This window comes from Calypte anna, chromosome 1 (genome assembly GCF_003957555.1).
Source record: "Calypte anna isolate BGI_N300 chromosome 1, bCalAnn1_v1.p, whole genome shotgun sequence".
In the NCBI taxonomy this organism is placed as follows: Eukaryota; Metazoa; Chordata; class Aves; order Apodiformes; family Trochilidae; genus Calypte; species Calypte anna.
Window position 1 is genome coordinate 113,846,485 of NC_044244.1, and position 25,302 is coordinate 113,871,786.

The window sequence follows — 25,302 nt, forward strand, 5'->3', positions numbered from 1 at the left end:
CGAGAAACGTCGGGGGGGGGGCCTCCTCGATGAGCTGCTCGTCGCTTGGTCGCCCTTCCGCGACGGGGTACAACCCAGCGTTGAAGTTTGGTGGCGATTTCGGGGGGAGCCGAGGTGGTGCAGCGCTCGGCTTCGCAGCCCCGACAGCCTAGAATGGCTCTGCGCCGGGCTCGGTGCCCTGACGGGGCTAAAGTCCTCCCGGGCTGGGGCTGCCGCCAGAGCTGGGCCGGCTGCTGAGCCACACAGGGGTTAACCGCGCTGCGGCCGGGAGGAGCAGTTAAAGTGCAGGGGCTGCAGATGCTTTTCAGGCCTCGGTGTCTACCGTTTTAAATTAAAAAAATGCACCCGGCCCGACCATGCACCAGTGACCTGCAATTTCCCCTTCTTTTCAAACTGAAATATGGCCAAACTATCTTTAAGTTAACTTACGGGCTGGGGACGGGGGCGGGGGAGGTTGAAAAAGAAGGGGGGGGGGGGAACGAGAGGAAATCGCTCTGGGTTGAGATCTCTGTGTCAAGTTTCATCCCCTCCTGACATTTCTGGCTCCGCGCCAAAGTCCTGAAAATGGAAAATTGGGGAAGGGCGGGCGGTGGAGGGGGGGAAGAGAGGGGGAGGGGGAGAAGCGGGCCAGAGCTCTCGGAGGAGCGGCAGTAGCGAGAGGCTTTGGCCAAGAGGGATGCATGAGCGAGCCCGCCTGAGCGGAGCGCGGCGGCATCTTCCGCCATCCGTTCAGCCGCCCAGGAGCCGCCGGCCGCTGCCATTGTTACCGGCGAGCGATGCGGGAACCGGAGCCGCCTCTCCGGCCACAAACAAATAGCCCCTGACAGCGTCTCCTCGCACCCACAGCTCGGCAGATCGTACTCGGCGGACGGCCGCAGGTCTGTGTCGCTCGCTCCCTTTCTCGGGAGTCCCTTTAAATCACCGCCCCCTCCCTCTCTCCTGGGGGATGCTGCCGACCTTCACCCCCTCGTACGCCCTTCCCTACGCGCTCGCCCACCCGCAGCCGGCTGCGGCCCCGCTGCCACGGCTCGGCATTGCACGGAGCCATCGGCCCGGCGCGGAGCCCCGCCGAGGGGAGAGAGAAAAGTCTCTGCTGAAATACTTTCGTCAGGCAGCGTCTTTGCCAGGAGGGGTCTTAGCGCCGGGTCTTTTGTCTTGGGGCCCTCTCTTGCGTCCCTTGGGGATGGTTGGCGGCTCTCCCGGGAAAAGCTTCCAGGGAGAAAGTGAAAAAAGTCCTGGACTGCTGCCCCGGGCACCAGCGCTCTGGCTCCCCGCTACCAGCGCTTGGCCGGCACAGCGGCAGCCTCGCCCGCCTCCCTGTTCACCTCTCCCACGGCAGGAGCTGAAGAGCTCGGGGTGAGCCCTGCCCTCCTGAGCCCCGTCCTGCCCACACTGCCCCTTCACGTGTTGAGCGTGCCAGTGGTCTAAAGGGAGGGTTCCTCGCCAGCCGCGGTTCTCCCCTCCAATGACCATCCAAGGAAGGGGGGCAGGGGGGCGACTCTGTCAGCCAAAGAGCTACTCTACAGCTGCCTCCCGCGCCTGGCAGCACTGGAGCGAAGCGGCTAGGACTGTGCCTGGCAGCTCTCCGAGCTGTTTGGCCCTGGGGACAAGCGTCCACACCGGGAGCTTGCGAGCGTCTCGGCTCGTGGTGAGCCCACACTTCGTTGTAACCAGCATCCCTTTCCTCACCCCCCGTCAAAGCCGAGGCCGAGCCGGTAGTGCGTTCGTGCAGGCTGAGGTTATCGCCAGCCCGAATCATTATTTCCAGGCCAGCTGCCGGGAAAGTCTCCCAGGTGGAGCCGGTGCGGGAGGCCCGTACCCGGGGAGACAAAGGCCGGAGCCTTACGGTGCGTACAAGTGCGAGCGCTGCCGGCTGGGCCCCCCCGGGACCCCCGCCGGCAGCGACTCTGGGCCGGGGGCCGCGGGGTGCTGCCACCGTCCAGGGGAACAAGGGCTGGGGTTTCCGATCGCGTCTTTCCTGTTACATTGAATGCACTTTTGGTCGATTGTTTTCCCTTTCCACTTGTTTGTCTCCTGCTAGCCTCGTAAACTGCCTCATGATTTATTACCTAGGCTAAGTGCTTAATTTGTGAATATGAAACAGATTAAAAGGAGATCGTTGTATTTTAGCAGGCAGGCCAGAGCAAAGCCCGGCAGCTGTTTCGAGTTTGTAGGCATCTCCAACCTCGTGTTAAGCGGGCTAGCCTGCTAGTGATCAAGGGGGTATCCCCGGGCTACCTCCGAGGGGCCCACCGCCGCCGGCTCCTTGTGCTCGCAGCTAGCGGGGAGACCGGCGGCGGCGGCACGGGTGCTGTGGGGTTATTTTTTGGGGGGAGGAACACGATACCGATGCCGTCCATCAAAGCGACAGGCTGCGGCTGTGGGATTCGGGACCCGCTGAAGGCGGGCTCCGTCGGCGGAGGGCCCAGCAGGCACGCAGAGGGTTAAAGACGACTCTGCCCTCTCCTTTAAAGGACTCACTCCAGATAGAGTAAATACGATCGGGGAGGAAGGGCTGGGGGGTGCCGCTCAAGCCACATGATGCAAAAGTAAGACAAGCACACTCCAGAGAACAAAGGCTTCCTACCCCCTTCCTCCCCATCCCCCCCAAATCTGTCTTAATTCTGCAAGTAAACTTAAGCAGCTATAAAACAAAGGGAAACGAAGTTATAGCCAAGGGATAATCAAAATAAATACCTCTGATGCAGTCCAAACACGTACTCAGTATTTTCTGGAGCCCCCTCCCTCAGACGGGCGGGACATCGCAGGCTTTCCCCACGACAGGGTGGCATGCACCGCCGGGGTTATGGCTCGGGCCGATTTAAGCCACGTCCCGGAGCCCAGAGGCCAGCACCAGCTCGCAGCCCTGGGGCCTGTCGCGGCTGGCAGCAGCAGGGTGTCTCACGGGACCAGCATTCCGTAAAGACTGTGGGGCCGAGAGATGTCCCGGTGCGACGAGTGCAGGTCTCCAAAGGAGGCCGTGAGACACGATGTGTGGGGCTGGAAGCGACGTCTGGCTCCGCAGCGAGCCGTGCCCTGGCCCCGAAGGATCTCTACAGGAGACACCCCCGACTCGGTTGTGGCCCCGGCCCTGGGTCATTCATGAGACATCCCCCTGCTCCTAACAGTTCTGTGTTTGCAGAGCAGACCAGATACTTTAACGCTTGTTACCAGCACCATGAAACAACTCCCAGGCCCAGTGCACCAAGGGGACTGCCAGCTACCTCTGCCCCTCTGCCTTGGCCCTTGGAGGAGGTTTTAATACATCGGGGACTGCAGAGGAAGCGATGGGAGAAAGCAGCAAGCCAGCGGTCTGTGCAGCCAAGCAGACAGTGAGGCCTGCTGAGTACAAAGCACTTGCTGCTAAGCCCAAAAGGCAGAGAGGGGCAACAATTTATAACCTGCCCTGCACCTCTGAGCACTGTTTAAAAACCGGGAGTAAGAAGAGCACTGTGTCACTCCAGCTGGAACACAGCAGACAGGGTTGGCTCGGAGGTAAATGACTCATGTGCCCTTGGTGCACCTCCAGCGGTTGCTCTGATGCTGTATCCAAGGCTAGTGTCAGAGCTGTGAAAGGAGAAGGAGGCAGGAACTTACTCTGTGCAGAGCATGGAGACGAGGTGTGGGGTAGCACATGTCTGCCAGGGAGAGGGAGACCAAAAGAGTACAAATAGCATTCAGAAATATCCCCGTATGGGTGTGCATGTGATGATGTTGGAGTAACTCTTGTCTGGGGAAAGCTAAATATAAGCTATGGCTGGGAAATAGTTCTGTAGGTACACGTGAGCGAGGGCTTGAGGAAAGTCTCTCTCATGGCAAGGAAGCACCTGACGAAAGAGTGCAAGAACAAGACAGCAGATGTGTGTGTGTGTGCATCTACACAGCTGTTGGCTTGAGATGAAGTTCTTCCTCTGTATTTGAGGCAAGTGCTGGGGCTGATTTCCCAGGGGCCTTATGGGGTTTGGGTATATTTGATGGGTCCTTGCCTTGTGACAGGAGAGATATTTCATAGGTATTACACACCACTGCTGTTCCTAGCCCTGGGCCTTGTTGTTCGCTGACTGAAAGTAGGACCAAAACTTTTGAGCAACCTGAAGAGCAGTAGGCAAAAATGGCCCCAGGGTCTTCACACCTCCCTATAGGTTCTGCAGAGCTGTTCTCTCCCTAGGTACCTCCATCATTTTAGCAGGGAGAGAGAAACAGGCTTGTGGCATAATGATAAGATACAGCACTTTCCTCATCAAGAAGCATACATAACAAGAAGCTGGAAAAAAAGACAGTAGCAATGGAAAAGGAAAAAAAAAAAACAACCTTTACATCTTGTTGTCTTGGCTTTTGCAGTCATCTGTAGCTCAGGGCGGGCTATGGTCACAAAGTTAAGCCTCAGTTGTGCTACTAAAATCCACCATGCTAAAAGTCACCTGGTCCCTCAAGCGCTCTTGTAAAGCACTCCAGGTCCCCATAGAAAATGGTTTGCATGTGCTTCAAACTATGTGAATTGGATTTTCTTCCAGCAGCACATAATGGCAGTTTCAGCCTGATCCCGTCTGGCGTTCACTGAATTAACGCCTGGGTGGATCTAAGTCAAAATGTCTCAGACCAAAGTGGTTCAGATAGTTCTCCTGCTGCTGTCCCTTGCTGCCCCAAAGGCATTTTAAAATCTCCTTGGAAGCACTCTTAGGTGGCAATGGCTAAGCTCTGGAAACAAAGCAGTAGAGGAATAGACAAACCCCAGTGGTTTAGAGCATAGGCAGGGACACCAAAAGGTATGAAAGCTACTTCAGTTTGGAGCACAGGTGCACCCCAGGCTGTGCTCCCTGCATAGCCCCAGCCCCCTTCCTGCCAGCAGCAGCTGGCTGCTGTCACCCCATCCCTGCCAGTCTGCATCCTGTCTTCCAGCCGGGCTTGCACCTTTATTATTTGCCCAGTAACAATTTGTAAAGTAACAAATCTCTCTTTTCCACTGCTTTCTAACATCTCACCACCTCCAGAATTCTCCCAAGAAGGGTATAAACGATTGCAGAAGTCATGTCACTGAGCACTCTGAAAGAACTCAACATGATCACCTAAATAATATTTTCATATTCTTATAACCTCTGCTATGGCTCCTGTCTGGGCTCTGTTAAGATTGGTAATGTATTTGGGGTATGACTCTGCCTTGCATTGTCCAATGTAGTGTGGATATCATCTAAACACAAAACAGCGGGGAGAAGTTTTAGACCAGGGTAAGGCTCAGAATATGTAGAGATAAATAAGGGGATCAACATGAGCTGAATTCCAGAGGTATTTTGTCTTTCCAGGTTCATTAGCCTTGTGTTACCTGAAAGTAGTTTTAGTCTGCCGGGCGCTCTGTAGGCACAGAAGGCAGATTGTTCCTGCCTGCCCCCGAAAAAGGAAACAAAAACTGAAACTACCAAGGGCAAATGACCAGGAGGCAATGCTGGTGGCACAGGGAGGCAGATGAGCTCCTGGCTTTAGCCATGGGGTCCCATCGCTGCAGCTCTCAGAGGCCACTGCTCCCAAAGCCTGTGTCCTGCAGTTAGAAGGGAACAGTGTACGTTTGTATGCGGGTGTTCATGTGAATGTAATTTTGTTTCTACACAATGTGGATTATCTTTCTTTTAGCGGCAAATCCGTTCAGGGGTTTAGATAAAAAGATAAATCCTGCAGCCGTTCCCTCCTTGGGAAAGGGCATGTCTCCCCAAACACCTTTTTTCATTGCTCAGCATCCAATCTCACCTTGAGAGCCTCCCTGCTCTTAGAGTGAAGCACTCAGGGAACACTCCCACAGGGAACAAGGGAAAAGACAAGGAATAAGGTGTTGAAGGTGAAGTGCTGCTTAGATGGAGAGGGAGGACGAGGGAACTGGGGCATAGGGAGTAGAAATACCCCCCCAACAGCATTTCACTGGGTAGTGTTAGTGTGGGGGTTACACCTCCATAGCTCTCCAGGAAGCACTCCCAGCAGGGAGATTGGGTGTGCTGTAAGTGCAGCACACCGAACAGGCTCCCCTCTTCTGAACTCTGGTAGGATTGCTTGGCTTTACAAAGTGTGAAGGCAACCTTGTCAGGAAAGAGAGCTCCATTGATTTAAATGCAAAATTACCCTCCTGCAGTTCTAATTTCCCAGGCGAGGGCTGTGCAGGCTCTGAAAACATGAAAGTTGTTGATGTATTGGTTCAATTAATTTTTAAAATAAGTTTGAATGTCGTTTGTTTCAAACTTGATAGGAAAGTGCTGTAGATTTTTGCAAGCAAAGACCGAGGTAAGTACAGAGGGGCGTGTATTTTGTATAGCCTTGAAAAGAGGGCTTCAATGAGGCATCCATTTAGTACCAATCCTCTGCCCAGGGATGAGTGAGACCTGTGGTGAAAGAAAAAGACCTGAGCATCTGTATTTGCTAAGTGGCACTGGCAGCAGTCAACCAGCCCACGGAGAAGAGCTGACATTCGGGTGTGAGGCCCAGTGGAGATTGCTGAGTCCCTGGTGCTTTTTAAAAGGAAATAATAGCTTGTGGGGGAAGCCTTTCTGGTGGCCTTGGCTCCCGTGACCCTCCTCTTATGTATGATATTTAAACAAGGAAATGTCAATATTGGTTTTCCATGTACAGCCTCGTTCTGCTCTCCATGAAAACTAATGACAAACCCCTTGGAGGGTTAGAGGAGAACAGCCCCCAAAACAGTTGCTCAGACCCAAATGCTGTTGGCTGTGACAGCCTGGAAGGAAGAAAGAGCAGGTTGTCATGAGCAGCTGGGTGATGTTGGCTTGCAGGTAAATTAGAAAGAAGTGAAGCAATCCCATTCTGCAGTATGTAGTGCCCCAAAGCTGCAGGGCTGATGGTTTGAATGATTATTGCTTTTTAAAATTATAAATTGCATTTTGGTACAGCCAGCGAGGGTAATGTGCTGCTTACTAGAAATAAGTGCAACTCAAGGGTGTTTTCTTATAACAAAGGTGACTTCTCAGTGCTCATTTTTTTATGGTCGGGGCTAATGGAGAATTCAGTTTGAACCTGATAGCTAACTAGCTGTGGTTTTGAAAAGGAGTGATGCCAATTGTATGAGAAGATATCCATAAACTGGGCCATCAGATGTATCTTCTGATATACATACCCTCTGAGGTAGGAAAGTGTAAGTCATAGGAAGAGAGGGCAAGTGTGTCTGACTCATAGTAAAACAAGGGCATGTGGAAAGTATAAATGAAGGGAGGGCTGCTACAAGTAGGAAATGAAGGTTTTGCCATGTGTCATGGGAAAAAATAATTTTATTGTGGATAATTTAAGCTTAAAGGGACAGTTGTGGTGCAGCTGCATGGGACAGAACATGAGGTGAGGCATATGCAAAAAAGCTACTTAGCCCTTAATCTTGTGCAGCCTTCATCTTGCTGTTTGTTTATGCAGGCTGGACCTCTCCATGTGTTGCAGTAACAGCTTCAAAGTCCTCTAACATAACATGAACTTCATCATAGTTCACTCCAGGGTAAAAAGCATAGCTACACAAGCTTTGTGCTGTATCGGCACCATGTCCCTTGAGGAAGTAACAGAATAAGTGGTGTGCGAGTCCCTTAATCAGCTCTGTGCAGATGGAAAGCCACTCCCATATGGGGAAGAGCTTTGCTGGGCAGGTGGTAGCTGCTTTTCCTCTAGAAGGTGCCCATTGGTGTGCCACAACCTCTGTTTTGGCAGAGATGTGAGTAGGAACAGCCTAGAAAACTGAGCGAGCTAGAAGATGCTTTCGGCCAGTCTAATTACCTTTGGCAGGAAAAACACCTTGATCTGATGCATCATGGTGACATCATGATTAACATGAACCTCCAACTGGGACTATGGTAAAAGACCTATTATTTGGGAGGAAAATAAACAAAGGAGTGTTACTGAGGTATGAATCCTGCTAGGAAGCACAATTATATATTAAGTTGAGGTCCAGCCACTTCCAAGACTGTCCTATATGATTTTCTGCTTTTGAGTATACAAATGATACGGGAAGAGATCTTTGTGGCACAGACTATTTCACCCTCATTATACAAGGCCCAGCACAACCCAGTCCTAGTTACAGCTGAGGCTTTTGGGATCCAGTCTCACCCAAATAAGCCAGGGTATCTCAGCTACAACTCAGGCCACCTCTCACGCAGAACAGAGTCCAGGCTTGCAGCACCAGCTGCAATGGCACTTAATGCATGCAGTGTTCCCTGGTGTAGCTTGAGAAGGTCAGAGACTGGAAAGGTACTGGAGCAGTGCAACTAATGCTACTGGAACGTAGATCCTGGTCCTTCGAGATCCTGCCATTCCACTCTGCCATTGCAGCAAGGCTGTCTTGGAAAGTGAGATAGAATGAAAAACAGATGGGCATCACCAGGATGGGCAGAGGAAAGGCAGCTTCCATTTCTTTATCAGATGACATGTTTCATCTTGTATCTAGTGGGACAGCACTATCCATCTTTTGGAGCCAATATTGCCATGAAGGTGGATGGGGGATGGGCTCAGGGGTGAAATTCCACAACTTGCCTTAGTTGAAGAAGCTCTCATAGAAGCTGCCTGTGAACTGTTTGGAGAAAAGTGTCTCAAAACTGATCCCCACCATGGCCAAGGACTGAACTACCATGAGGTTTGCAGGAACTTAACTAGGGCTTCAGCATCGCAGGAGGAAGAGGGAAAAGAGGGAATGATATAGTGGAGCTCTGTCTGTGTGCTTCTCTGTTAGTGCACAGCCAGGGCTAGTGCTGTTGTGAGAATATGCAGCAGTTGCTTCTTACAGACCAAAGGAAAAAAATACGAAGCCCTACTGGGGCTGATGGAGCACAGAAAAAGACCAAGCTAGAAAACCTAACCTGTATTGGTTAGGTTACTAATTTGGTCAAGTAGCACTCAGTGTTGTGAATTTGATAAATGACACTAGTCTGCATGAAGACAGGTGACTTTTCAAATGGGGTTTTAATAAAGTCACTATTGCTAAGGCTATCTATAAAGGTAATCTGCATAGGGTTTTAAACAAGTAAACTTAATGATGCCATTAATGCTTCCGACATGAATTAAACCATTGCTGGAATACTGTGTCCAGCTCTGTTGTGGTGTTTGCATGTTAAAAGTTCATTGGCAGATTAATACAGGATCAGAAAAGAACTGCAAGAGTGATTCAATGTCTGGGAATCACATCTTATTGCAAAAGACTAAAGAAATCCCATCTATTAATTTATCCAAGAGGAGGCTATGAGTTGGTTTGATCACAGTCCTTAAGTGCCCTAAATGTCTCTGTGGGGAGATTTCTGATAGTAGAGATCTCTTTAATGTAGCAGACAAAGGCATAATGAGATCCTATGTTGGAAAATGAAGCTCTATGAATTCTGAGCAGAAATAGGTGCATTTTTTAAACAATGAGTGAGGGGACATAACCACTGGAACAACTGAGGCAAGCAGAGGGTTTTCTGTTACTTAAGAGTCTTCAGAGAAAGATTGGATGCCAGGTTAAAAGCTCAGCCAGAATTTATGAGTCTGATACAGGAACGTCTGGCTGAAATTCACTGGCCCATGATATGTAGCAGGTCAGACCAGCTGATCATAACAGTCCATTCTTGTTAAAAAAAAAAAAAAAATCTATGAATTAGGTATTGCAAGTCCCCTGAGCTCCAATGTTACTGGAGGTCTTGAAGGAATGCACTATAAGTTGTCATAATTTAATTGTAAACAAGGAGGATAGCCTTTTTCTGTGTGCCACTAATAAGACTTCTTTTCCAAGGGCTTTTTAGGCACCAGAGTTGAGCAGCTGTTACTAAACATGAGAACATTTTAAAAACAGTTGAAATAATTTTCCTTCTTCCATTTGTTCAGCTTTGTTTTGCAGCAGCACAATTTCATTAATGCCACATCTACCAGTTCTTCTCTAGATGGAATTGTTAATTCCAGCAAAAAAAATAAAGCAACCTACATACTTAGAGTAGCCCCTTTACGCCATGTCCTCCTTCGTATGCATCCCTTAATCTCACAGGTATGTTGCTGGCTTTCTTTCCACGTTGTGAATGATCAAAGCACGGAAGAAGCCCATCCGTTTTCTCGTGCAGGCCCTTTAGATAGGTGGGAATCCATTGTCTGTCAGAGGAGAGCTTGGCCTACAGAGCTCTCTGCTTGCCTGAATAAATGGCAAGGAAAGAGAAAAGGATATTAAGGAGGCACCTTGTATTCCTGGAATTACGGAAGATATTAACCTCCTTCAGGTTGTATAAAATGGCCTCCAGCGAATGGTCAGAGTGTTTGTCTTACACTGGAGGAGTAGTTTTCAAGACAGCACAAACTTTCTTAGTATGTCTTTGAAGGGGAAAATAAAAATAATAAAAATAAAAATATCCTAGCCGTGGCATTCGGGATATGAAAATCATATTCACAGTTGTGTGGACATACTAAACTTAAGATATGTTCAGTGCCTCGCTAGTCTCAGTTACCAAAACTGAAACGAGGTGGTAGCAGCGCAGAAAAAGATGTAGTTTGAAGTCACTCGGGGACTGCGCTCCCGTCGGCGGGAGTCCTTACCCCCTCCCTCCGCCTCCGCTTTCCCAGCCCCGCAGCCCCGTTTGATGTGCAGGCAGTGAATCTGGGGGACGAGACACCCAGGGATGGGCGGGCTGCCGGCCGGCGCGGGGGGCGGCCAGGGCGGAGGGCGCCGAAGTCTCCCCGGGGCGCCGGGCGGGGAGGTCGACGGGGAGCCGAGCAGCGGGAGGAAAGGTGAACCCGGAGACGCGCGGGGCACAAACCCATTAGTCGCACATAACTTGGGAAGACTCTTGGCCTCGCCATGACAACCAGCAGCCCGGGCTGCTCCCAGGTCCCGCCACCTCCCCCGGGAACCTCTTCCATTCCCTTCTCCCCGCGTTTGGGGAATGCGGAGCTGGAGAGAAGAGCACGGTACGGGTAACAAAAGGGGATGAAAGGAGCTCTGTAGTTCACTTTACACGTCCGAGAGGCATTTTCGTGCTCTGTAATGAGAAGGGATCATTCCAAGGAAGTTCAGATCAAAGGGGAGAGCATCCAGGGCATTTGCATAATTGCCGGATTTCGGAGCACGGGCAGCCGATCGGCGGCTGGCCAACCTGGGCACCGCAGGTTGGGGGCTGCTCCTCGCCTCGACTGGGGGCCTCGGGGAGGCCCGGGGAGGGGGAGCCTGCAAAACATGGGCCCGCTGGGGAGACGGCGATGCTTGCCCCGAGAGCGGAGATACAGAAACCGCGGGGTGCTGGAGCGTGGCTCCGGTTCCCAATGGCAGTCTGGCTCTCGGGGACTCTGAAGGGTAAGGGTCTTCCGGTTCACGGCCAATCGGTGCTGGGGTCCCGGGGGACTCGAGCCCCTCCTCCCCTCCCGCTGTTGCAGTTGTGAGGGTGATGCCAGTGGCTCCTTGCTCTCACCCGGCAACATCTGCGCTGCGGGCCAGCACGTCGCCTCCCCGGGCGGCTGGCGGGTGGCTCCCGGCCCGGCGGCTCGCACCGCCACCAGCGAGCGGGGATAAAGGGATTAAACAGCACGCTCGCTCCGCCGGGCGAAGGACACACACACAAACACCCACACACACACACGGCCGGTCGATCCACCACGACGCCTCCCTCGCCCTCTGCACCCCCGCAGCTCTGCCTCCGGCGGGGCCCCCCAGCGGGAGGCACCGGGCGTGCCCGCGGTGGCTCATTGTTCCCGCAACCAGCCGGGGCTGCCGCAGGCGACGGTGGTGCTCGGGGCGACGGAGCTCGTCGCTGCTGCTACCGGAGAGGGGATGCCCGGGGACACACTTTTCAGCCATTTTAAAGGGACAAAGCTGGCATCTCGTCGCGGGTTTCCCGCCCCCCCTCCCCACTTCCTCTCTGAGGAGGCCACTCCGCTGCCCCCCCTTCCCCGAGATATCGGAGTTCTCCCCTGACCCGTCTCAAAACCTACACTGTCCGCACACGCTCCGCACCTGCGCTCCCCGGGAGAAACCCCACCCCGCCGCTCAGCGAAAACATTGCACTCTCCCTGCGCCCCGTCCCGAGGATGAGGCCAGCCCCGGCCCCTGTCCCTGCTTCTGCTGGGTGCCAGCAGCTCCTGCCCCAGGATGCACGCCGCGATGCAGTCACCTCGGGGTGCAGCCAACCCGATGCTGGGATGCAGCCTACCAACGAGGGAGCTACGGCTTCTCCCCGCATGGCCAGGCCCAAGTGGGCTGGCCGGGCGCCAGGGAGGTGAGGTTGGCCTCGGAGCTAGCTGGCGTATAGCATGTTATTGTGAAAACCGAGCGGGGAAGGCAAATAGGAGCATGGCACCGTATAGGCTCGCCACGTGACTGAAATGTGTTTATCTCGCCCCAGAGAAGCCGGGTTGCCTGCGGAGGCCAACCTTGCTTTCATGGCACAGGAACACCTCCCGTGGCTGCAGCCGGGGCTGGGACCTGCCAGAGAGCAGAGACCACTTCTGTTTGCTTTTGCTGTCGCTTCGGCTCTTATCATTTGCCTTGTCATTCATCATGAACCTCTCGCGGGCTTTCTTCCCCCCCCTCGCTGCCTCCTCCAGGGTCAGTCGGGAAAAGACTGGAAATCCATCTGAGGAGTGAGACGTGGGAAGAAGGGTCGGATGGCGATGTGGCTGGGGCCCAGGGGAGGGAGTAAAAGCATCTGCATGCAGAACAAAGGTGCTCGAGGGTGGCTTTTGGTGGTAGAGCAGAATCTCGTAAATGGGAGATTTCCGTTCACAAGACTCCGCTTGCACAGTTTCTGTCCTGCCCTTGAACTGACAAGTGAATATCTGCATCGCAACCAGAAAGTAAATCACGCCGAGCCTTGCTCGGGGAGGGAGAGCACGACGCTTTAGTCGGTTGCTAAGTGCGAAAAAGTGGAAAATTTCAGCTTTCCAGCGCAGCCCCGCTTCTCCAATACAATATTTACTTTGGGAGCCCAGCGAAATGCGCTTAGTGTTTATTACGGAGAGTGCCGGTGCAAGCTCGCATTTGCGTGATTAGGAGCAAGCGGAGGAGCCGCCGTGGTGCGGAATATCAAAGCGAGAACGCCTTGGCAGGGCTCCCAGGCAAGGCTTTACTGGCACCCACGGGATTCCGTGGGGCCGACCGAGCACGGCCCGAGCGGCAGCGGCTGCCGCTCCCCGCTCTCAGCCGCCGGAACACGGGGGGTCTTGGGGGGCATCAGACTTCGCGGGAGGCCAAAAGCGAACCTCATTTCTGCCGTTTATCCGAGTTAACGAGGACCGGGGCGCTCGGCCCCTGTCCCCCACCCCTCCTGTAGCTGCTGGGCCGGGCCGGGTTCTGCTGCCCGGGGGCTCGGCTTTTCGCAGCATCAGCTGCGTCCAGCCGGACGGTAATCTCATTAGTACCGTCGCGTTTGGGGAGAAAAGCGGCCGCCGTCCCCGCCCGGCCTCTGGAGAGCAGACAAAGGTCTGCGAGGCAAGGCCCCGCGGCCGTGCCACAGCGGGCCGGCCCTGTTAATGTTCAATCGGGAGCGGGGGAGCCTTGTTTCTCCTCTTGGCTCCGCGCCGGCAGGAATGGGGGGTGGGCGCCGACCCCCGTCCGCCGCTGCCGGTCAGGCTGCGCCGAGGCCGATCCAATGTAGCGCGGCTATCTCGGATATTTTTTCCTCGGAAGTTACGCTAAAATAACATTTGTGTGCAAGTTAATGATTTATTTATGGGGCTAATAACGCTCACATTCTCGCTGATATTTGTCTAGGCGAAAGACCAGCTGCGAAATGCCCCGCAGCTGTAGCCAGTGGTAGAACAGAGTGCCTTGGAACCAGAAATCAATGCTCCTGAAATGAACAAGTGGACAACTTATTAGGCTCAGTCACTCCACACGCCGTCCCCTGATAACAAATAGATGAAGTAGGCGTTGGAGAAAGTCCTAGTCTGCGAAGGCCACACATGCCCACTCCTTCCCGGTGAGGCCATGAAATTCCGAGAGATGCTGGAGGCCACACGGACATCCCCGGGTAGGGCAAGGGCTGCCACCAGGCATTCGTGGGTGACCTGAGGGTTAGATGGTGATAAAAACGGCCAAGCGCCTGGGAGAACGCCTTCAGTAGTAATTGATAAAGGTGTCCGGTTTCCCTGCTGCTCCAGAAAGCACAACCGACAGGTTCAGCGAGATCATGTAATCGCGGAGTCTCTGCCTGGAAACAGTCGCGCTAATTTTGCATTTCTACCATCCACGGGGAGGAAAAATACCTGTCCTCCCGCAATGCAAATCCTTACGCAAATAGATGTGCGGGCACACAGGGAGGTGCTGCCATTCTGACCTCACAGCTCTGGCCCCGGACTCAGAGTGGCCCGCCGGCTGCAGCACGCACCGAAAGCACACGACGGTATCGTGCAAGGTCCTCAGCAGCTTCTCGCAACTCACTGTTAGTTGAAAAAAGTCCGAGCAGGAGCCTGCGGTTAATCTCCGAGGCCTTCATGTATCCCTGACGAACGGCGCCCCAGCGCTAAGTGCAATTAACGTAACAGACACTAAAATAGGAGAGAGCGGCGCTGAATCTAATTTGCAGACTTAAAAAACACAACAAAACAATAACAAAAATAATAATTAAAAAACCAAAACCAACAGCTTAGTATTCGGAGTGATCTGGTGAAGAACGCGGGGAGCGAGGTGGGGTGGAAGGCGCTAGAGGCCTCGGAGAGGGACCACGGCCAGTGCCGTCAACCTGCTCCGGGTAGCTGGGACCACCGCAGCGCACGCAGCACCGTAAAACATTTGAAGAGAGGTAAACTCCGACGGCGATGCCTTCCGCCGCGCTGCCGCAGCGCGGCTCCCCCCTGGTCCCGGCGGGTGCTTCCGCGACGGCCGGGGCAGCTGCGGGGTGACCAGGTCGCCTGCGCGGCCAGGCACCTCGTAGAGCCTTCTTCCTGCCCCTCCTCTGGCAGACACACACCTCGATCCAGCTCGCTTTCCTGCCCCCACTGCCTCGGGGGAGAGGGAGGAAGTGGATGGAGAAGGGGAGAAAGGTCTGGGTAACCCCTTCCCCGCTTTTACTGACACCTCTCCCCAGCCCCCTCCCCGCCCCCCGTCGCTTCCTGATGACTGGCTCCCATTAGCAGCACAAGTTCACGGGAGAGCGAGACATAGAGAGAGATCGAGGTTTCCGAGAAAAGGGTGAGGCGAAAATAGGGAGGTAGAGATAAAAAGAAAAATAATCGTCGCAACCGGGGAACCCACCGGTCGGCCGGGAAGCTGGTGGTATCCGGCCGGGAGAGCGGGGGGGAAGGAGCGGAGAAAAGACGGCTTAAAAAAACTGGAAGGCAAAAGCTGTTGGGGAGGAAGTGTAAGCCGAGAGGGAGGCTGGGGGAGGGGAGAGAGCGCCATCTTTTCATGTCACAGTCACAGAGACAGCGCTGGGTTCGGCCACAGCGTCTCGGTTTCTTTTTAACAGCGGAAAACGTGCGATTAGGAGGCAGACGGGCGGAGACTACCAGCCCTGCGCGCACACACAGCCCGCAGCTCTGTCTCCGCACTGTGTAATCCCAACGCTCAGCCCTGCTGCACCCCCTCATTAAAAAGCCGGAGATTTCCTCCTCCGCTTTCCGAGGAAAACAACGCCTGCCACCGCTTGAACCCGAGCAGTACCGCTCGCCCGGGGGCCCCTCGCTCCCCACCGCCCTGCCCGGCCTTCCCCTACCCGACGGGCTGCTCACTCCCCGCCGGCCGGCCCCTGCCTCCCCACGTGAGGCTGATATTTACCCCCTCAATCCCAGGAGGCCACCCCCTCGGAGACTCACGGGGAGGGTGTGGGGGGAGAGGTAGGCTGCAGCCCCCCTTTTTCAAGCACCCGTCCCTGGGGGTTGCGGTTCCTCTGCTGCCGGGACGGCTTTCTCGCCGTCGCCCGCCCCGCGCCCTCGCTTTATTCATCCCGAGGGCGAAGGTGCGGTGCTAGAGCTCCCCGCGCTGGGACTGGCGGCGGGGAACGAGGCCGGCATCCCCCGGGACCCGGTGATCCCATGGCGGAGCCAAGCACCGCCGCCCACGGCCCCATGAACAGCGCTTTATTCCGCAGCGCTCAAACCCCTCATTGTGTTTGGCAGAATCACCTGCCTCCTCCGGAGTCGGGCGATTAATTTAATACGATACAGAGCGCCCTCCGTCCCGGCCCCTCCTCGGCGGGGAGATCTCCGCCAGGCGCTCTCCCCGCAGCCGCGGCGCGGAGGAGGGGCACGGCACGACGGGGCACGGCATGGCGAGGAGGGCTGGCATCCTCCGAGCACCGGCTCTCCCCGCGGAGCTGGGGGAAACCATCCCCGCCCGGTAGCTCCGATCGGACTCGCACAACAGCCGCCACGCAGACCTGCTCGGTGCCCGGGGGGGTGTGTGTTGCGGGGAGGGGGGTGCTGCGATGCGGGCGGGGGCCGAGCCGTGCCTGGCGAGGGGATTTGCTGGGTCGTTGGCTGCGCCTGGGGAAAGGCGGGCGGGGGGTGCGGGGTGGGGGGAGTTGGCTGCGCCTAGCGATGGGGGATTTGAGAGGGAAGGGGAGGGGGTGGCTGGGCTCGGTGGAGGGGGGGCTGGCTGCCGCGGCTGCTGGGGACGGCGGCTGTTATTATTGTTATTACTGTTATTGTTACTTTTAGGGGGCGGCGGTGGTGGGAGCGAGGGGGGTGGTGTGTGGGGCGGGTCGCACTTGGCGGGGGGCGATGAGGAAGGGGGGCCGCCGGGTGCTCCCGCGGAGGGGCATGAGGTGAGGGCGGTGGGAGAAGCGTTTCCTCTGTTTCTAATAAAGGAAACGGCTTTTATTGAACGATAAATGCAGGGGAACGAAAGTCGTGTGGGTGCGCGTGGTGGGGGCGACTGATTTGGCGGGGGGAGAGAGGCGGCTGCCCGTGCCGGCGCGGGTGTTTTGGGGCGGGGGGGGGGCTCCTCTATTCCTGGCGGGGGGGGAGCTCGGCGAGGGGGCGTTGGCTGCCCCAGTGGAGGGGGACGAAGCTGCCTCTGTTCGTGGGGACGAGAGAGGGAACGAGCGGGATGCTCGCGGTGGGGGGTCTGGAGGGAGGGAGGTGGGGGGGGGGGGGGGCATAGGCCGTCGGGTGGTGCCGCCTGCCCCTATAGGGCTGGGGGGGGGGATGAGGGGGAGGTGTCGGCTGCGCCTTGCCAGTTGGGATTTGATAGGGGCGGTAGGAGACACGTCTCCTGTTTCTAATAAAGGAATCGGCTTTTATTGAAGGATAAATGCAGAGAACCAAAGTCGTGTGGGCTGCAGCCGCCGAGCTTCGTTAGCTGCCGATGTGACTGTGAAGATAAAACGCTCCAAAACAACTCGAGCGCGAAGAGCGCCAGGGATGGGGACTCAAATTCCCCTCCGGCCCCGTCCCCAGGCCCCGAGCCACCTCCCCCGTCGTGCTTCACGCCCTTCGTCCCGAATGCGCGGCGGAAGGTGCCCTGGGAGGTTGAGGCCGTGCTAACGGCTCGGCCTTGGTACTTCGCCAAGTTTCTCTTATGGGAACTCTGGGGATGAGTAATCGCCGCAGGCTAGAGTTTGGGAGGGTGGGTGGGTTTTTTATTTTCGCGCTCTGCTTTTTTCCCCGTGTCATCAGCAGCTGACCCACTCACTTCGAGAGCACGGCACAGACGGGTTTCTGAGAAAGGCTGCGGGAGGAGATAGGGGATGCAGCGAGCCCGGGGAAGCCCTCCCCCACTGTTTTCGGCTCTCCGCCGAGCCACCTCTAGCCTCGAGCACGTCGAGGCTGCGCCGGGTCCCTGCTATCCGGGATCCCGTGCGGGGCCTGGGATATCAACTTGCCGGGGAACAAGAGGACAGCCTTCTGCCCACACCACACATACTACACTGCCTCGCGTGGAGGTTTCCCAGGGTGGCGAGGACACAGGGCGGCCGCGCCTTGCCCTAGGGGCGATATCGGGAAGACTCTTCTGCTCGACATGTCGGCTTACGGCGGGCGGGGACAGCTCAGGGACAGGACGGGGAAACTCCGGGCCTGTGGGGAGGCCCCCGGGGACGAAGAAGCAGCGCGTAGGCCTGGCTGTGGAGGGTGTGGGTGCGCCGAGCCCCGCTGCCCGACGGGCGGGGAAGAATGGCCCCCGCATCCTGCCTGCGGGCCCCAGGGCTGGCGCGGCGGTGCCTCGCCTGGTGCGGTGGATGGCAGGGACTCTGCTGTCGTGTGCCCCGGACGCCGTGCCCGCCCGCGGTCTCTACGTGTGCCTGCCGGGCGGTGGGGCTACTGTGCGGCCAAGGGGTAGGAAGGAAGTGGTGGGGTAAGGGAGTGGCGGGGCTCACAGGAGGTAGAAACAGCTCGATGCTGAGCGTGGCCTATGACAGCAGATCCTGCAGCCTGCCGAGAGGCAAGCTGGAAGGGTACCATCGCTCCCCCCACCATCCCCGACGTCGGGGCTGTGGCAGCGAAAGGACCTGGGATAGGTACCCCGGCTTACACTTTTGCCTCACCCCTTGCTGCGTGTGGTGTCGTCTTGGGGCTGTCCCCAGCCCAGCTTATTACCCGCTTTACCGGCAGCGAGGGCCTAGTAAGGCGGCCTCGACCTTCACCAGCCATGGGGGCGGCGGGCGGGAACGGCCGGGGAGCGCCGGGGAACGGGGAGCGATGCTAATCTCGGCGCCTGGCAGGTTTCAGTCTTCTGATTACCTGCGTGATTTGCCTTCCGTGAGGCGCGTTAGGAAGCGGTGGCTGCACTTGTTAGGGTACCGCAGCGGCGGGGGACGACGATAACGTGAGGAAATAAAGTGAGGACGGGTTTTTAAATGGCATTTCTGAACGGAAAATACTTTTATTTTTCCTTGTTTTTTTGAAGCTGCTTTCGAAATGAACATTTTCTGCGATAAGAGGTGACCGATCAGAATCGCTGGGGGGAGGTTGTAAGCAGACGTTTTGCCCCAGCTTACTGTTATCTTATCTTTCACACTTGCAGGGCGAAAAAGTGGCTTATCTTTATACCCACCCCCCTCTCGCCTTAATTGCTAAAAACACTGTGAAGTGTTAAGTACAGGACTAAAGAATCTCTCCGCGTGTCTGCCATGCGAGTTAAGGAGGATCGTATTTGAAAAATAAGGGGCTTTTCTCTGCAAAAGTACACACGTGAAACCATGAAGAGCCCCTCCCTGCCCCAGCTCCGCTGCCGCTTTGATGTTGCAGGCTCTCATTTAGTATGTTTGCACCCCGGCGAGCCTCCCGCCGCTGCCGGGTTTCCAGCGGGGCCCAAATCCCGCTCCGCCCGCCGGCGAGGCCGGGGGCCGCGCCGCGGGGCGCGGGCACGCAGGGCGGCCGAGGCCTCCGCTGCCACCTCTGGGGCGGAGTGAATAACCCCAGTGTTTATGAACCCGGCCGCGGAATTGGTATTCCACGCCGAGCCACGGCATCGTCTCCTCGCTTTCTCTCCCCACCCCCTCCGAAACAAAACACAACACAAAAACAAAACCAGAAGGAGGACGGAGGTGATTCATCGACTGTATCCAATTATTAACATACAAGCTGTAGTCTGCACAAACACACCTTCAAACCATGGCGGTTCCCCCGGCCGCACTCGGGAGCGTGGTGGCTGCCGTGCCTACTGGGAGCCACCGCTCGCTTCCGCTCCTCCCAGGCCTCTCAGGGATGGGGCGAATTACGTGTCCCCCCCCGTCAAGGGGTTTGAGGAAGCCCCCTGGAAAAAGGGAGGGCAGCCAGCGGCTCATGCACATCGCCTTCAAAGGCGGAGGCTGAACCTAGCCCGCACTGCTCTTCAAGCCGGGGTTTTGTCTGGGTCTGGCTCCTGTCTTCCCCCCGCGCCCTCCCCGCTGCGCAGTCCGCTACCCCCAGCTGCCCCCCGCTGTCCCCCGCCGGGCTGGGGGGAGGTGAAGGCGAGGAGAGCCACAACCTCTCCGGCGCTATTTTTACTCTTCTCCAGACTTGTGCGGCGCACGCCCCCTCCCCTTCAGGGCCTTGCCTAGCGGCTGCATCTCCCCGCTGACAGGAGCGGCCGGGGCTGCCGGACAACCTTCCCTGTCCTCCCGGTGCTGGACAGCCGGCTGGCCCGCCCCGCCACTGGCAGGACCCGACCCCTGCTCGCGGGGCAATGTCCCATAGTAGCTCTCTGCCCCTGGAGACAGTGCGGGGGCGGGAAGGGGGACACAAGCACACAGACGTGCCGCAAGCAGACAAAATGGCCGAGGTAAGCAAGTGGGAAGGTGGAAGGGGCATCTCGCAGCCAGACTGCCCTCTTCGTGCATCCAGGCTGCCGCCTCTCTTCCCGGCACGGGGCAGGGGCCGTGCCTCCAGCCCGTCCTCCCCGCGGCCACTCTGATGGGCTCGGCGCTGCGCCTTCCCCACCGATCTGTGACCGGGCCCGGCGAGCGCTTCCTCCGGCCGCGGCAGCAGCCAGTCCCGGGGCTTTGGGCAGCAGGCCGAGCTCCCCGGCTGGAGGGTCCAGAGACGTACGTCTGTGTGTCTGCCTGTCCTCCCCGGGCTGTCAGCTTCGAGCTGCAAAAGGGGCCCAGAGTACGGCGAGCATCTCCGCTCTCCTGTGGAGAGGGGGAAGAGTGTGGAGCAAAGCAAACACAACGGGAGAGATTTGTCATTCGCCTTTGTAAGAAGGATAGCGGCGCTTAGTCCGTGAACCGAGGGTGTCTCGGGCTCTTCTGAGGAGAGGCAGAGAAAAATAATTGATCTCCCGTCAACGGAGTAGCCCTGAACTACAAAGTAAAATTATAGTACTTCTGCTATGCAAAACCCCCTTGATTGCACGGGGAGTCTGCATGGCCGTGTAACAATATGCTGGCACCGTGTCAGTTCTGAAAGCGCTGCAGACCCCGTATAACGCCAATTGAGGCTTGTCTTGTTTTGTTATTCAGATTTCTGCACTTCCATTAAAAACAGCCTTACAATAAGCAATGATAAAGGTCTGATTTAAGACACACTCAAGCAGGGCAATTCAGAGCTTAGGACAGCGATCTGTTATTTATAGGCTTTTCCTAGCACTCATCACCAGGCTGTCTGAGCACCTCGTTCGCATTAATTCATTTTACCTCCGCAGCGCCCATCTTCCCTCTTACTCATTTCCCCTTCCCGGGAGACCCTCGTGCTCCGGTTGCCGTTTGGTGGGCAGGAGGATGAGGCGTGAAGGGGGCCCGGGGCCCGGCCTCGCCCTCCTGCGTTTTAACCCTCAAGTTTCTGAGGTGCGCGGCCCAAGGGCAGGGATGTGTGGGGGAGAGAGCTTCTATTCCAATTAGAGGCAGCGCTGGAGGTAAATGAGAGTCGTCGTGAGCCATCCCACTTGGAAGCCTCCTGCGAGATGCCCGTTCTGCCATTACCAATGGATTTGTCTTTACGAGGATGTTAAGTACTTAGTGTTATCGGAGCAGCCGTTTTTGCGAGTGCATCCTCGCCTGGCTCTGCAGCAGCAGCAAGAAGCAACGCGGAGTCTCGAGCATCTGTGCGCGGAGCCCCCCCGCTCCCGGGGAGAGAGCAGTATGCAGCAGCCTGACCCGGGGGTCAGCTCCCTCCGGGGCGTGTGGAAGGCTGGGAGGGGGGGAAGAAGGGGGAAGAGTTGTGTGTGTGGGTTGGCGTACGAGTAATCCGCGTGCTCTGATTTTTTCGCGGTTAGCTCGGCGGTGTCCGCACCCGCGTCAGGGGAAAGCATCGTGGCGGACAGCCGGGCCGAGCCAGGCCGCGGGAGGAGCGAACTGAAGCCCCAATGTCTTCGCCGGGAGCCGTCGGCCTCCCGCTGCAAAGCTCGGGGACCCAGGGAACAAAAAAGGCACAGAGGCGAACAAGCGCGGGTCTGTTCCTCTCCACCGCGGAGGAAACTGTGTTCACAAAGAAAGAAAGTTTAACTACGGTTAAAAATAAAAGTGGAGCGAGTTTAGCCCGAGATAATTTGAAGTCATTAAGGAAAAAAAAGAAAAAAGAAAAAAACAGTCCCAACCACCCAGCTTCAGCGCTGTAGGAGGACACATGTGATCCAGAGTTTGCAGCCCGGGGGAAAGGAAGCGGGCGACTTTTGTAATGCAAGTGCGGGCCGATGGCACCGCAGATCCAAACCTGCGGGGCGAGACAAATGCAGCCAGATCGATGCAGCCGTGAAGTCGCGTTTGTGACCACCTCGCCAGGAGACACACTAGTCCTGCTTTTCTACCGAAAGAAGCAATTTTAATGAGGTTTTCCCTAGGAAACGAGTTGGTGGGGGAAAGCCAACAGAGGCCTTTCCTCCAGCTGTGTGTCTGTAACTCACGTGTGTTCAGTCTAGTAACTTTCAATGTCTAGCCCTAAAACATCTTTATAAAAAAATAGCTTCACAGTGTAATAGGCCATGTGTCCTTCTGGTTGTTATTGGACATTAAAAAAACGTGTGGGAGCCTTTTCAGATGCGTGGCCTGCCGTGCCGGGATCAAACCCGGCTGCTGACCGGGGCCGTGCACCCCGCCGGCCGGCACCCCAGAACCGTAGCCCGGCAGCCGCGATAAGCGGCTCCCCGGTTTCCCCCGTGGAAGCCGAGCGGTGCGTCTGGAGTTTCAGGTTTCAGTGGATAGTTCACTTCTGCTTTGAGGGGGGTGAGTTTTTTAAGAGACGTAGCAAAAACCCAGAGACCCGTAACAGCAGTTTCATGAAATGACAACTCTGGCCGGGACCCATCTGCTTGTGTCTGTGTGCCCTGTGTCCCCTTTCCGAGCAGCCGGCAACGTTTTTTCAGACATAACTTAGATTTTCGATAAAAACTTGGAGGATTTTTTTTTTGAGGGGTGTATGGAGGAAATGCTTTGTTCGGGACGAATTTCGGGAACTCCTTTTCCCTTTTCGGAGATAAGTAGCAGCCGGGGGAGAGCAGGCAGGCAGCCCCGGCAGTCCTGCTCTGGCGCTGAATGCTCATCGCCCTGCTTGCTGTTTGAGCGCTCTGGGCGAGGAATGCTCACAGCGTCTCCGCAGCCTTTTCGCTCAGGGTCTTGGACTTGGCGATTAAAAACCTCCCCCGGGGCGAACTGTCCGCGTTAATCGCCTGGCGTTTGGCTGGCAGTCGCTCCCACACGGAGCAGCAGCGAGGAGGGCTCGATGCGGCGCCGGCAGCGCTGAGGTGGCAAAGCTCCCGTTTCCCTGGGAAGGCGCCGGGCTGTGCGGGGGAGTTGCGGGGCACTGAGAGCTGGGGGCACCCCGGGGCCGCTCCAGCAACCTCCACACTATGGACTCCGCGGGACCAAACCTGGGAGTGTTGGGGGGGATGGGGGTTATGAACGTGAAATTTACGAGTGAGCTCGCCGAGCCAAAAGTTGCCTTGCCAAAGTAAATAGATGCAGCCGATAACTACCATCCCGGAGATTAAAGGGCTCCTCAACCCGGGCAAAAATCTTAAAGCAGACGTCGAAATGCCAGGGAGGAATACGGCGCTTCAGTCGCCATCCCGGGTAGCCACACCGGTCATACGCGGTAAAAACCGCGTTATGGGCTGCTAAATCCGGATCAGGCGAAAAAGCGCTTTAATCAGGTGTCCCAACCCCTCCCCCCGCAATGCAGACGTTGACAAGCGAGTGGCTTTTTTTCCATCCCTATTCAGAGCTCAGAGAGGGGGGGGTGGGGAGGGGGAAGCGCGGAAATCGGCGCGGATGAGCCACGGAACATGCTATGTTGGGGACGGCGGGTGGCCCCGAGAGGGGCCCTGGGGCCGCGGGGACGGTTACCCCCTCCGCAGGTCGTAGGCTGCAAGCGATAGTGGCCGTGCGCCATATGACCCGTGGAGAGGGGTCAGGACGGCTGCGAACCCTCGACGGGTCCTGGGGCAGCGGGGATCCCCTTGCGCGACGGGGGGAACCCGGATCCGGTGCGTCTGGCTGTACCCGCGGGATGCACAGCAGGAGAGGGGGGGATCCCGGGCGCCATGGTGCGGCGGAGCGCGCTGGGGAGAGCGGGGAGGGAGGGCCGTGGCCGTGCGGTGAAGAGGCCAGGGGCGAACGGGGCGGCGGGGGGCGGCAGCACGGCGCGACCCGCCACGGAACCTCGCAGCGATGTCTGGCAGCGCCGCCGCCGCCGGGGTTTTGACAGCTTGGCGGAGAGGAGTGAGCGGAGCTTTATGGTAATTGCGGTTCTCCACTGGCCTTCTGGGTAGCAAGCGAGGGGAATATCGGCGGGGCGGGGGGGGCGGCTTTCCTCTCCCTCCCGGCCGGGGAACGCGGAGTCCCCCCCGGCGCGCCGCAGCTTGGCAGCGACCTATGCCAGCCGTGGTGAGCGGGCGAGGAGAGGCGAGGGGCTGGCGGCGCGGCGAGGGGGGGACAAATCAATTAGCCAGGGCAAAGAGGGGGTGAAGAGGCGAGCGGCCGGCCGAGCCCTGCCTGGGCAGGGAAACGCAGCCAGGGGAGGGGGGAAACTTGCAAAGGGAAAAAGCGGTGGCGGCGCTGCTGCTGCCGCTGCTGCTGGCGGCAGCTCCCTCGGTGCAACGCCTGCCCGGGGGGAGGGGAAGGGAGGGGAGGCGACGGCTGGAGGAGGAGGAGGAGGAGGGAGAGGGAGGGGGGATGCGAGGGGAGCGCAGCGTGCAGCAGACGGAGCCCGGTCTCCCAGCGGCAAGGTGAGGAAGAGCGGCTTTCCCGGCGGACTAAAGGGGGGTGGGGGGGCAGGGGAAGAAAAAGAGAGAGAGGAGGAGAAGAGGAGGAGGAGAATTAAATCCCCAGCCACACACACACAAAGCCGCGGCGGCCAGGGCACGGGAGACGGCGGCGCGGGCGAGATGTGGGGAGCGCCACGCTCACCAGCGCAGGAACTTCGCCCGGAGCAAGCCAGCAACATGGCGCTGCCAAACCAGAGCCGTCAGCCGGAATGAGCATCGCGGGCTGCCGCTCCCGCCGCTGAGCCCAGTCGAGCCGAGAAGCAAAGCCCTTCCTGCGGGCACCTGCCCCGTCGGCGCAGGCGGCGGCCGCGCTCCTGCCCCCCGCGCCCTCCAACTCCCTCCCTTCCCCGTCCCGCCCGCGCCGAGGCAAGCCGCGGCACACGCACCCTCGGAAAGGAGGAGGAGGATCGGGAAACTTTTCTTGCTTTCTCCCTCCCCCCCCCCCCGCTTCCCTCTTCTGACGGGGTTGCCCTTCCCGGGAGAGCACCAGGGCGAGGCGAGGCGACGGTGTGGTGACCCGCGGCGGGGACCGCGCACACCGCAGCTCCGCGACGCGGCAGGAAGGTCAGTGCTCCGCTCCGCGAACAGCTCCAGTGCGGAAGCTCCGCCGCCGGCGGGTCCCGCGGTGACGGGACGGCCGCGGGGCTCTCCTCGCCCCTCCGCTGGGTCAGCAGCGTGGCGGCGGGGTCGAAAGTTACGGTGTAGAGCACCGGGGGTGGCGGGTAGGCGGTGGCGAGGAGGGAGAGGGGTCTCCCGGTATCCCTTCGGGTGGC

General features: G+C 57.3%; 1 protein-coding gene and 1 long non-coding RNA gene across 8 annotated transcripts in view; one reads left to right on the forward strand and one right to left on the reverse strand.

The window, feature by feature from the left end:
* The first annotated feature begins 665 nt into the window (after nucleotides 1-665).
* The window catches only part of BCOR (BCL6 corepressor), an 82,296-nt gene continuing 57,659 nt past the window's right edge, over nucleotides 666-25,302 (forward strand). For 2 of the 7 annotated variants that reach the window (XM_030469476.1, XM_030469483.1), the window contains exon 1: nucleotides 24,463-24,490. The gene's annotated coding sequence lies outside the window, so the exon portion shown is untranslated. Of the gene's footprint in view, nucleotides 879-24,081; nucleotides 24,150-24,462; nucleotides 24,491-25,001; nucleotides 25,094-25,302 lie in introns of those variants that run through there. The other 5 variants (XM_030469474.1, XM_030469482.1, XM_030469484.1 and 2 more) reach the window with 4 other exon arrangements.
* On the reverse strand, nucleotides 13,617-15,600 carry LOC115600457. Its single transcript, XR_003988984.1, has 2 exons — nucleotides 15,167-15,600; nucleotides 13,617-14,460 (listed from the first exon to the last, which is right to left on the reverse strand). It is a non-coding gene; the product is annotated as an uncharacterized LOC115600457 (long non-coding RNA).